Genomic DNA, 12,392 nt, shown 5'->3' on the forward strand with positions numbered 1-12,392 from the left:
TATTCGTTCACCAGTTGATGGATATTTGGTTTTTCCCAGATTTGGGCTATTATTATAAATAAAATTGTTTTAGACTTTCATGAGTTTTTGTACACATGTTTTCATTTCTCCTGAAAAGATGCCTAAAATAGGAATTGCTGGGTGGAACAATAAGTGTATGTTTAACTTTATAAGAAACTGACTGTTTTCCAAAGCCAGCAATATATCATCTTACATTCCTACCAGCAGTGTATGAGTGTCTAAATGTTACTAAAAAATTAAGCCCGTGGTTTACCTTTTTCTTTTCTTAACAGTGTCTTTTGAAGAGAAAAGTTTTAAATTGTGAAGTCCAACTTATCAGTGCATTTTATTATGTGATTTTTGTTATAAAGATTTTCTCCTAGTTTTCTAGTTTTAGTTTTAGCTCTTTCATTTAGTTCTATGATCCATTTTGAGTTAATTTTTAAGTATGGTTGATATTTACCTGTCTATCCACCTATCAATCTACCTACTTATTTATTGGCATATGGATAGCTCTTTGTTCCAGCACCACTTATTGAAAAGACTATCTTTCCCCAATAAATTACCTTTATAATTTTACTAAAATCAATTGGCCACCTTTATTTGGGTCTATTTCTGGACTCTATTCTGTGTCACTGATCCATATTTCTATTCTTGCACCAATACCACGTTGTCATGTTAAATGTAGCTTTTAGAATAAATATTGAAATCTAGTAGTGCATGTCCTCCAATTTTGTCATTTTTCAAATTTCTTTAGGTTATTCTAGGCCCTAAAATTTTAATATAAATTTAAAATCAGCACATCAATTTCTACCAAAAATGCCTAATGTGATTTTGGTTGACATTATGTGGAGTCTTTATATCAACCTTGGGATCATTGCCATCTTAATAATACTGAGTCTCTTAGTCCATGTCATCTTTATTTTCTCTAAGCAATGTTTTCTAATTTTTAATGTAGAAGTCTTACACTTATTTTATAAAATTTACCACTGTTTCACACTTTTGTTCTATTGTAAGTAACATTGTTTTTATTTCTATTTTAAATTTAATCAATACTTATTTAAAATGTATTCTTCTTAGGTTATCTATGTTTTATGTACTTATATATGTATAATTATATTTATACTGTTTTGTTTACTTATTGATTGTCTAATTCCAAAAGATTTTAAGGAAGTCTACAAAAACATAAAATAAAACAAAAACAGAAGAAAGAGAGAATAGAAAAGGGAAAACAAAAAGACAAGCATGATGCTAATACACGTACACATTATACAATCTTTCCACATTTGCTTTTTCCAATGTGAAAAGTGAAATCTTATTATTACATATTGTAGAGCATCCTTGAATGACAAATAGACCAACCACTCCAGAAATCACAGCTATTCTTATACTTTTCTCCAGGAAGTCCTAAAAAATAGGATAGAACATAATATAATACAACAAATAAGATCCTCTACAATGTTTTTATGGAAATTATGCTGAGTTTTGATGTGCTGTTTCTTATGTCACTTAAAATATGGAATAAAAATGCAAAAAATTTAGGCTCTGAGGCAGTTATATTTGACTACAGTCTCATAAGAGACCACCAAGCCATAACTACACAGCCAAGCTGACCCTGGATTCCTTACCCTCAGAATCCGCCTGAGATAATACATGCTTGCTGTTTTAAAATGTTAAGTTTAAGCAATTTATTATGTTGCAACAGATAACTAGTATAGATTTTGGTTCCAAACTACCATTTATTTAGTGCTTACTTCACGCCAAGCATTTTACTAAGTGCTATATAAGTACTATCTAACCCTCAAGTAAAACTACAAGGAAGGAGTCATTATTATATCATCTTGCAAGTGAGGAAATTGAGGAATGCAAACACTAGTGCAAGTCAAAGTCAAGGAATCTGATTCCAAACCTTGGACTTTTATCATTATATTATTCTGCCTTCTCACATCTCTCTCCCAACTAGATCCGGCCAATGTGTTCTTTGCTTTCTCGAGGCAGATGGCATTGCCCTCACAAGGGTGAAACTGGTTCTTATGGTGCCCCCACAAGAGTGAAACTGGTTCTTATAGTGCAATGGTTTGTGGTCCTCCAAATCTCAACTCGACCTGACAAAATCATATTCTTTATTATTTAATTTCTTTTCTTAGGGAAAACTTAAATTAAATTTTTCTCCTTTGGGAGCAATAATAAAAAAAATATTGAGAAATACTGCTTATTAACAAAGATTATTTCAGACTTTTTCTCAATGGCCCTTAATCTTGAAAAAAAAAAAAACTTCCTAGTGCATAGCAGGTTCTTAGTTAACACTGATTGATAGATTCTCGTACATGAGGTTCAAATATCTATTTAGAAAATAATAGCTACAGGCTCTTTTTCATGGCACCTTGGAGGTGGTGGGTAGCTTCAGGATGAAGCTGAACATCTCTTTCCTAGCCACCAGAAGATCATTGAAGTGGATAATGAACACAAACCTTACACCTTTTATGAGAAGCATATGGACACAGAAACTCTGGGTGAAAAATGGAAAGGTTATGTGGTTCGAATCAGTGGTGGGAACAATAGACAAGGTTTCCCCAGGAAGCAGTGTGTCTTGACCCAGGGCCATGTCCACCTGCTAGTGAGTAAAGGGCATTCCTGTTATAGACCAAGGAGGACTAGAGAAATAAAGGACAAATCTGTTTGGGGTTACATTGTGGATGTCAATCTGAATATTCTCAACTTAGTTATTGTAAAAGAAAGGGGAGAAAGACATTCCTGGTTTTACTGATACTACTGTGTCTTGTTGTCTGAGGCCCAAAAGAGCTAGCAGAACCTGCAAACTTTTCACTCTCTCTGAAAAATGTGATGTCCGCCAATATGTTGTGAGAAAGCCCTTAAACAAAGAAAGAAAATTAGAACCAAAGTACCCAAGATTCAGTGTCTTACTCCACGTGTCCTGCAATACAAACATTGGCATATTGCTGTGAAGAAACAGTGTACTAAGAAAAATAAGGAAGAGACTATAGACTATGCTAAACTTTTGGCCAAGAGAATGAAAGAGACCAAATAAAAATGCCAGGAACAGATTGCTAAGAGACGTAGACATTCCTCTCTAAGAGCATCTACTTCTAAGTCTAAGTCTAGTCAAAAATGAGATTTTTTAAGAGTAACAAATAAATAAGATCAGACATCAGAAAAAAAGAAAAGAAAAGTTACAGAAATAAATAAGTGACACAAGCCAAAGTGACGCTCTGGGCTCCACAATAAATTAAGTTCCCGGCAAAGATGGAAAACACGGACACCCCTGTGAACAATGCTCTTAGGAATGAGGGTTCAGAGGGAGCCAACAGTTACTGTGATGGAAAATATTAGCTTACATTCTTTAATTCCCTAGTGACTGACCTTATTTATGCCTGAGCAACATGTCTTACTACACTTGCTAATCTGTGTATTTCTAAAAGGAGGTAATTAGTCCAGAGAGCTAGAGCTCAAAATGAAATAAGCTTCAGAATTTAAGGAATTATAGCAGGTGTCTGAGAGATCTCTAGTTCATGCCTGGCCCATTCCTCTCTGCCTGGAGGAGAGTTTGTCTCCTCAGACTGACTAATACATTGGCACATTCACTCATTTATGCCTAAACTGAGAGCTGTTTCCCTGGCAACCCTCCAATCTGAGATAAGACAGGAAGGTGGTGGCTGTTGCTCAGGTCTTCCTTTTAATAACTTCCTCCTAAGCATATGAATAAGTTCAAGGGATAGAAATCTTAGAAGAATGCTAACAGAAGCTCAGAAAGGCTAACAGAACTGCCCAGGATCTCTCAGGTGGTCTGCAGCAGAGGTGGGTCAGGATCTCCAGGGGCTGACATTCCACCCTGGGCTCTTCGTATTAGCCCACACTGTCTCCTCAGGATTTTGGGTCTTCGTTCATCTCTGGGGGCAATAAGCATGAAAGAACCTAGTTATTTTTTCTTGTAAGGTTCATGGCATCTTCATCTACATTCTCCCTCCCCTCCCCACCCGACTTCTGTCTGGTTTGAGTTTATTGTCAAAACATGCCCAGCCAAATTACTGTCTGCAGACATTTTTGCTGGCCCTAGTGTATCCACCAGAGAGCTGCTAATGACTACCCTTCTTGCCCATATTTAGGTCATCCTTAGAAGGGAACTGCTCATTATCATTCTCTGGCTGCAGCCTGTACTGTCTGGAAACAGTCAGGCTGGATTCTGGCGGTGGAGTGAAGTCCCAGCACCTTCCATTGGGTCAAATCTCCACCAGGAGCAATTCTCAGCTCTTGGGAGCTATGTGCCTATGGTCCCTCAGGTCAGGCACCTTGGAGTTTGTGTGGGAGTGAGTAGGTGAAGGGCACTTCTGTTCATGGTTGATTTCCTACAGCACTTACCAAGGCCAGCTACATGATTTTCAAGGCCTGGTACAAAATAAAAATTTGGGGCCTTTTGTTCAAAAAGCAGGATAAAAGTAGCTTTTCCTTTTTCCTGAGTTCTCTCTTTCTATTTGTCATGATGTTGTTTGCTACTTAACATTGTGCTAAATAAATGAAATTAAAATCTTAAATTATTAGCATAAATTTTATAACTCATCTTAATATTTTGCAGTGCCAGTTTTAAATGCAGATATAAAGGAATTTAATTTGTATGCAGAATCACGAGATGCAAATATTGTATTTCATAGATCACACATGCATATGTACTTTATTCTTACTTGAATAGTGGAAATACTGCACAAAAGTAAAAACTTTTTATTTCACTTCTTAATATCTGTCCATTCTACTAATTCTAACTTTGGCTTACTGATACATAAGGAAGAACAGAGGAAAGGAACTTTTTCTTTCCTTCTGTGTCATCATTTTCAGTGTAAATAGGTAGCTACTACAGGGAAGTTACATGAATAAGAAAAAATATAATTGAGTTCCTTAGCCATTCATATTACTCACAATGACATTGCCTTCCTCCTGCATTTGGACCAAGTTCTGGCTCAAATGGAAAACATGGCCTCTTAATTATTCAGTTGTACCTAACTTTCACTCATATTGAGTCTTGCTGAATCCCATGCATCCTGGGTCTGCCATGGAGCATCATGAATGTTATATGCAAATGGGGCAGCATATCACTTGTATCTCTTCTGCTCATGTGTGTGTTCCATTGTCCTGTTGAACTTTACTTATATAACAGAAGTTCAAGGATAATTATTAGGAATTTCACAATGAGAGGACCAGAGCATTAAGCCAAGCATTAAGCCAAGTGTGGGGCCCTTGTGACCATGGAGTCTTGTGTGATGGCACAAGTCACACACTGAGAAGCTGTCCTTGGCTCCAACTCCAACCTCCTAGACCCAGACCTCATTCTGCTACCATGAGATAGAGAAGAAACTCTAGAAATGGATGGAATCAGGAAACGAAAGATGGGACAGTAACCAACTAAAAGTGTATTTAGGTTCAGAGATTCTTGATCCTGACTGTCCACTAGTATAATCTGAGGAATGTTTAAAAAAAAAAAATCAATGCTGAGACTTCAAGCTTGGAAGTTCTGACTTAATTGATCTGAGTAGGGTCTAGGTAAATTGTCCAGCTAATGCTAGTGTGTATTCTGAGTCCATTGAGTCTCACTCTCAAGCTCTGTATTCCTCCAACCAAATTATCTGTTTCTTTCTTGGATGTTTTTGTTTGTTTTTTGAGCCATCCTATTAAATTTTTTTAATTTACTATAATCGACACAAAATAGATTTTCTCTTTTTTTTTCAGCTGAAACATAACTTTTGCATAATGTTTAAAATACAGTGCAATGAACACATTTTTATGGATCATTCATTAATGGTTTGACTCTTCATTTCAGTTATTTACGAATGCTAGATGAGATTTCTCCTTTTTATTAGGGATGGTTACTGCTGGCAGCTTACCTGGAGCTACTGCATGATTCCAGTTGGGTCTGGCTCTATGGTTAAGGTTTAAGATATACTCCCAAGAAGTATGGACAAATCCACCCATACATTTAAATAAACTTGAGAGCATCACTATTAAAAATAAATAAATAAATAAATAAATAAATAAATAAATAAATAAAACCTACACTGAATCTTTTCATAATGAATACATCTCCTAACTTGACTTTTAACCATATGTAAGGATTTAGCAAATTTTATCATTTAGATCAATTAATATTTACAATTTAAAACATCCTTATTTTGCTAATTTTTTTTACATTCCATTCTAGTACAGACATTCATGAAAAGTATAGCGTGGACATTAGAAACTATTTAGTCCAGAGTTTGCCTAACCTCACCAGCCACATTAACCATTAGCACTGATGACTGAGACTTCCATCCAGGTATCAGATTCTGTGCATCTAGTCTGGGATCTGAATTATCATTGTACAAAAGTTTCTTAGCTGATTTTAACTATCAACTAGGTTTTGAAATCATGGATCTAATACAAATTCTTATTTTATAAACATATATCATCTCTAGTATTAAAGTCAAGTCCTAGAAACAAAATACTAAAATATGTTCTTGGCAGAAATTCTAGAAAATATAAAGAAATAGAAAAATAAAAAGAGAAAAGTTATTCTTAATCTTATTAACTAGAGAAAACTATTTTGTCCCTCTAGTCTTTAAAAAAATGTAGAAACTAGTGATATTCAAATTACTGTTGCAGCATGAGCACTCACCAAGGTTTGTTGACAGTTACACTATTGGGTACTTCTTAGAAGAAAACTTAGACAATAAACTCTTTGATACTGCTCTTAGCAGTATCTTTTGGGATACATCTCCTCAGACAAGGTAAACAAAAGAAAAAACAAAGACATGGGACTTCATCAAACTAGAAAGCTTTTGCACAGCAAAAAAACCAAAAAATCAATAAAATGAAAAGACAATCTATTGAACGGGAGAAGATATTCACCAATGATACATTTAGTAAGGGGTTAATATCCAAAATATATAAAGAACTCATATAACAACATCAAAAGAAAATCCAATTAAAAATTGGGCAGAGGACCTGAACAAACATTTCTCCAAATAGGACACACAGATGGCTGTATATAAAAAAAGTCAATTGTAATTTTTTATACCAACAACAAAACATTAGAAAATAACATTAAAAAATAAACTATTTACAAAATTATTATATGCTTAGGAATATAAGATTGAAAGACCTCTACAAAGAAAATGGACAATTATGTCATATTCTTTGATTAAAAAACTTAATATTTTAAAGATGAAGTTTTTCTAGTTGTCCTGGCCAAAAACATTAAAGATGTTCTTGACTCCTCTTTCCCTCACATTCCAAATCCAATTCATCAGAAATATCTATTAGTCCTATTTTCAAAACACGATTTGAGTTTTCCTAAAAGCAAACCCTGAATCAAAGTTCAAGTGCAAGTTCTTATTTAGAATTTAGGGAAGACGAGCAAGTCGGGGAATTAGACAGGGAAGAGAAGGAAAGAAGTCAACATAGAGCATCGTCTTATCAGTTTATTGTCTCTCAGTTTCAGATTCATCCTTCACTGCCTGCTCTACAATATTACAGGTGGGCACTGTAACTATTTCTCCTATGCTGGCTATTGCAATGTTAAACTTTTACAGTAGAGGGCACAGGAAGGACAGTGGGAGAGAAAGAGGTTTGTTTCATTTACCAGTTCCGGTGCTTTCCTCTCTCCAGGCTCTTTTAGTTCATCCAGCTCCTCCAACTCAGACAGTCTCCTATATCACAGACAGCTTCTCCAGTGCCCAGATTTTGAAGTATATAGTGACCAGTAGTGCCCAGAGTCCAGAAGCTTTCCCTGGAACACCCTAGATGAGCTTTGGAATGGGATGCCACCATTAAGGCACCTCTCTATGACAGGCAACCTCTAGGAAAATTTTGAGGTGAGTTCTGAAAAATGGAATCTCTCTTGAACAATTTCCTCTGATAACCGAGAGGGGGTCTTTTGAGAAATTTCCATGGTGTTGTACCTCAGAGACTTTGCGATTCAGTGAGCCACAGGTGGGATAAGGATTCTTATTACAGATTTTTTCATTCTTTTGGGTGCTCTGCCTCAGTCCTATCGGTAGGTGTTGTTCCTTATATCTGCTTGTCGTATATTTGTTAGAGATGTTTTCGTATTTTATTATCCATTCCCTGCTACTCCAAACCTCCTTTTATAGTTAATTCTTTATATTAAACTTTCCATGCTCAAATTACCGTGTGGTTCTGTCTTCTGATTTGATTATGGCTAATACATCTTATTAACCCAACTGCTTTGGTGGACAACTAGAGCTTAATTCCATGGATGAAATTCTGAGAAATTATTCTACTCAAGTGATGAGGATGCTGTGATATTTATACATCAACTCTCATCAATCATTGGAAGTGGTCTGAAGCAATGTTAGGCAGGGTTCCAGGACAATGAATCAGAAACTTACTGAGCCCATGAATGGTGTTCCTGGTGAGGCACTGCAGTGAAGGTGAAGGACTTTCTGAAGTCCTGAGAAAAAGCCCTCAGACACAAAGATGCAGACACAAGACAAATGAAAGTCATGTACAGCATACTGAGGATAAGGTCTGAGGAATATAGAGGGCACTGAGAGCTCATGCCACATATTCAGCATCATATTCTCTCACCATCTCCATTGCAACCACTTGATCCAGACTACCATCATCTCTTTCTTACATCACTGCAATAACCTCTAACTGGGCTCCTTGCTTCCTGCATTCCTCCCATTCCCAAAAATCTCTTTCAGCACCACAGTGAGAGTAATGCAGTAGTAAAATATAAGTCATAATATGCTATTCTTCTACTCAAAATCCTCCAGTGGTTATTGCACGCAGAGACAAACCCATAGGCTTGTGATGACCTTCATGGTCCATCCTATACTCACCCACCCCATGCCACTTACCTCCACGGCCCATTTCCAGATATTCTCCTCCTTTGCTTTGCTTCAGCCACACTGCCACCTTGCTGTTTATTAAATATGCCTGAAACCTTTGCTCGAGGGCTTTATAGTGGCCATTTGCTCTGTGTAAACCCCTTTTCTCATTTTTCATGCACCCCCTACACATCTTTGCTCACATGGTAGCTTTTCAATGAGATCAATTCTCTTTTTTAAAATTACAGTATGCCAACTCCTCTGCCCCATTGTGCCTATTTCCTTATCCTCTTGACCATGCTCTATTATTTTTCCACAGCACTTGCCACTTCAAACAGATTGTGGAATTTACTTACTATGTTTATTATTTATTTCTATTTCCCCCCATTAGAGTATAAACTCCATAGAGGCAGGAATTATTCAAACACTTGTGTGACTGGTACACAATTAATATTTGATAATTTATAATGTGTCAGAAAATATTTGAAGACTGCTGCTGTTAGAAAACTTTGCAAAGAAAAATATATTGGAGGGTCAGTGGGAGCGTGTGCTGCTCTCTCTTAATTAAACATGTCCATGTGAAATCTGCTACTACACAGTCAAGGATAATTGACATGTCCCACTTCATTGGCTCAGGGTGCAATTTTAGATCGTGCTTCTCATGTGTTCAGATTGTAACTCCCAGAGCCTATCCCATGAATTGAAAGCAGTGTATTTTTTCTCTCTCTCTCATGATAAGTCTAAAACCCATGAGGAAGTTTGCTACAAAGGAGTCTGTGCTGCTCACAATTGCCTCATCAATAAGAAACCCATTGTCTGGCAGGTCCACCAAAAGATCCTATTCTCAGCTAGTGCTTAGCTGTCAAACTTTGAAGAGGTACTACACTCACTATGGATGACCCTAACAATATATATAAATGCATGCAAGTACAAAAATTGCTATACTTTCACAACAGTATACTCATTATTCCAGGAAGCCCAGAAAAGAAGATATTTTACCATAAGCCCAGAACCAGCTTTCATGAGATGAGCTGGGTTCTTATGATTAAGCCAGGGATCACCGGATAAGAGTACCCTGACTTTTATCATAATTTCTCCTCAGGGACCAATATACTTATTTTCTGACAACTGGCCTCAATCGGGCAACCTCAGCCTTTCAGACATGTTGTAATAACTTAAAACACACATCTAAGGAGCCGAGAGCTTGCTCTCACTTTTTCCAGAAGGCCTTGCTCCTGGGAGAGGGATGGTTCCATCCACACTATAAAGATGGAGTGTCTATTTCTGGCCTAATCAAAATATCCAGTAACTGATTATATGGGTTTTCTAGTGACTTAGCCAGAACAAAAGGAAACACCCAAAGGGTCATAATATCTTTCCACCCTTAGAAAAAGGAAATTTTACTTTCATAAGAGGGATGATCTCTGAGAAGAAATAAGCAGCCTCTTCAGCTCTGGATTCATTATCTTAAGCCTATGACAGTAGAGTAAACAAACATTAGGTTGTCAGCAACTAGAAGATAAATTCTAGTTGTGTGTCCCAATGGCTTCTTAAATAACATAGGTATTTCCATTTAATGTCTTTTTTTTTTTCAAAATAAATAAGGACCCTCTTAGTCTCTATCAATTTTTAACAAGCATCATTACATCCAAAACACTATTTTCTATCCATTACTTGGTAAAGTTGCCAAACAGAAGTTTTTCCCCCCAAAGCCATTTTGCTCAATCATCAGACTGGAAACAGGAGAAAAGAACATTCCAGTACGGCAATCCTTAAATCCCCTGAGAGCACCTCTAAGTGTGCTATGCCAACCTCTGGTGGGATCTGCCGAAATTTTTGCATGCTATGTTCAGGTGCTTTTAAACATACAAATTAAAATTATTCTATCCCAGTAGGCTGCTTTCATGATTTTTACAACATATGCACTTCCAGTCACTGCTTGCATGGCTATCCTCAGCCCTGAACAAACTGGAACCACATCCCCTTTTAAGAATCCAAAATAATTTTTCAGACCTCCAGAAAATATAGGTAATCATTATCCATCTCAGAATTATTTTTAAGTGAGTTCTCACTGGTTTCTCTTTTCTCTATCTCTGCTACATTCTCAAGGGCTAGGAAGGGTAAAGGAATAGAGCAGGTCTGAGGCCACCAGGGGTTGGGATGAGGGGTGGAGGAGGGCTGCAAAGGTCCCAAATGGTTACTTACTAACTTCAAAACTGAGGAGCAAAAGGGATTCCTCCTCCTCCAGAAGTCCATTGCTCTTTGCTTCATCCTACATCCAGCCCTGTATTGGCATCCCTTCCTTCTGGAATAAAGTGAGTTCCATTTCTAGAGCTTGTTGGAAAGGCATAGTTTTTACAATGATATATTTAGAGTCCTCTCTTCTTTCTAAAGAGGGAAGAAAATTTCACCTGTGGCACAAACCTCACTACCTGGGATTAAGAATGATACTAAGTGAATGAAATTCAATAATGGATGACTACCTTTGTGACAATAATATATGTATGCAGTTTTACATCTCAAAAAAAAAGTTTTTAGATGTGTGGTTTAAGTTATATTAATAGAGGCATAGGTAGTCACAAAGTTATTCACTGAAACAAGAAGGGAGACTTGAGACCAAGTCCCAGCTATACCATCTCCTGGCTGTTGACTCTTCAGGCTGCAGAGTCTGGAAAATATAACTATCTCCCAGGACTTTTTGGAGAATTAAATGGGGTTGATATATGTATAAGTGCTCTATAAATTTAAAAGCACAATAGTATTTATAAATTCCTGATAGTTGTTTTCTTGGTTTTTGGTTTTTTGTTTGTTTGTTTTTGGTGAAACATTGCTGTGAAAAATATTTATAAAATTTGAATCTCAGTGCAGACCTATGAGGGGAAGACTATTCTTTTCCTATTTTGCAGACTGAGAAACCAAGTCTTAGCACAAAAACACCGATGCAGCATTTTATCCAGAGATTTTAATTTAATTGATATGACCTGCAATCTAGGCATTGAAGCTTTTCACAGCGCCTGATGGTTCTAATGGGCAATCAGGGCTGAGAATCACTGGCTTAGGGAGCCTAATGCCTTGCCACTCAGAGTGAGGGCCAGTAGTATAGGCACCACTTGGAAATGCAGAACCTCAGGCCTCACACCAGACTTGCTCAGTCAGAATCGGCATCATAACATGATCACCAGGTGATTCATGTACACATTAAAGTCTGAGAAGCATGGGACTAAATCAGAATTGTAGAACCAAAATTTGAATCCAGAGCTGGCTGATTGCAAAGCCATTTTTCTACTATATGGCCACCCCTTCCACAACTGTTAACACATTTGAAAGTTTTTTTAATAACTGTAACTGTCATCTGATCCTCACAACAACCATGTGAGGCAAATTAAAATATCCATCTCTATTTAATAGATGAAAAAATTGAAGCATAGAGATTATGTGTCCTTTCTAAGACATAGAGAGTTAGACGTCAAAATTTGAATCCATTTTCGACAAATTATAAGTGATTCAATGATGTATTTCCTTAAGAATGTTTTTGTAACTTTGAAAGATTTTTTT

General features: G+C 36.7%; 1 pseudogene; it reads left to right on the forward strand.

Moving 5' to 3' along the window:
- The first annotated feature begins 2,408 nt into the window (after positions 1-2,408).
- Positions 2,409-3,133, forward strand: LOC120589923 (40S ribosomal protein S6-like; annotated as a pseudogene).
- The last annotated feature ends 9,259 nt before the right edge of the window (positions 3,134-12,392 follow it).

Source organism: Pteropus medius, unplaced genomic scaffold (assembly GCF_902729225.1).
Source record: "Pteropus medius unplaced genomic scaffold, Ma_sr-lr_union100, whole genome shotgun sequence".
Lineage (NCBI taxonomy): Eukaryota > Metazoa > Chordata > Mammalia > Chiroptera > Pteropodidae > Pteropus > Pteropus medius.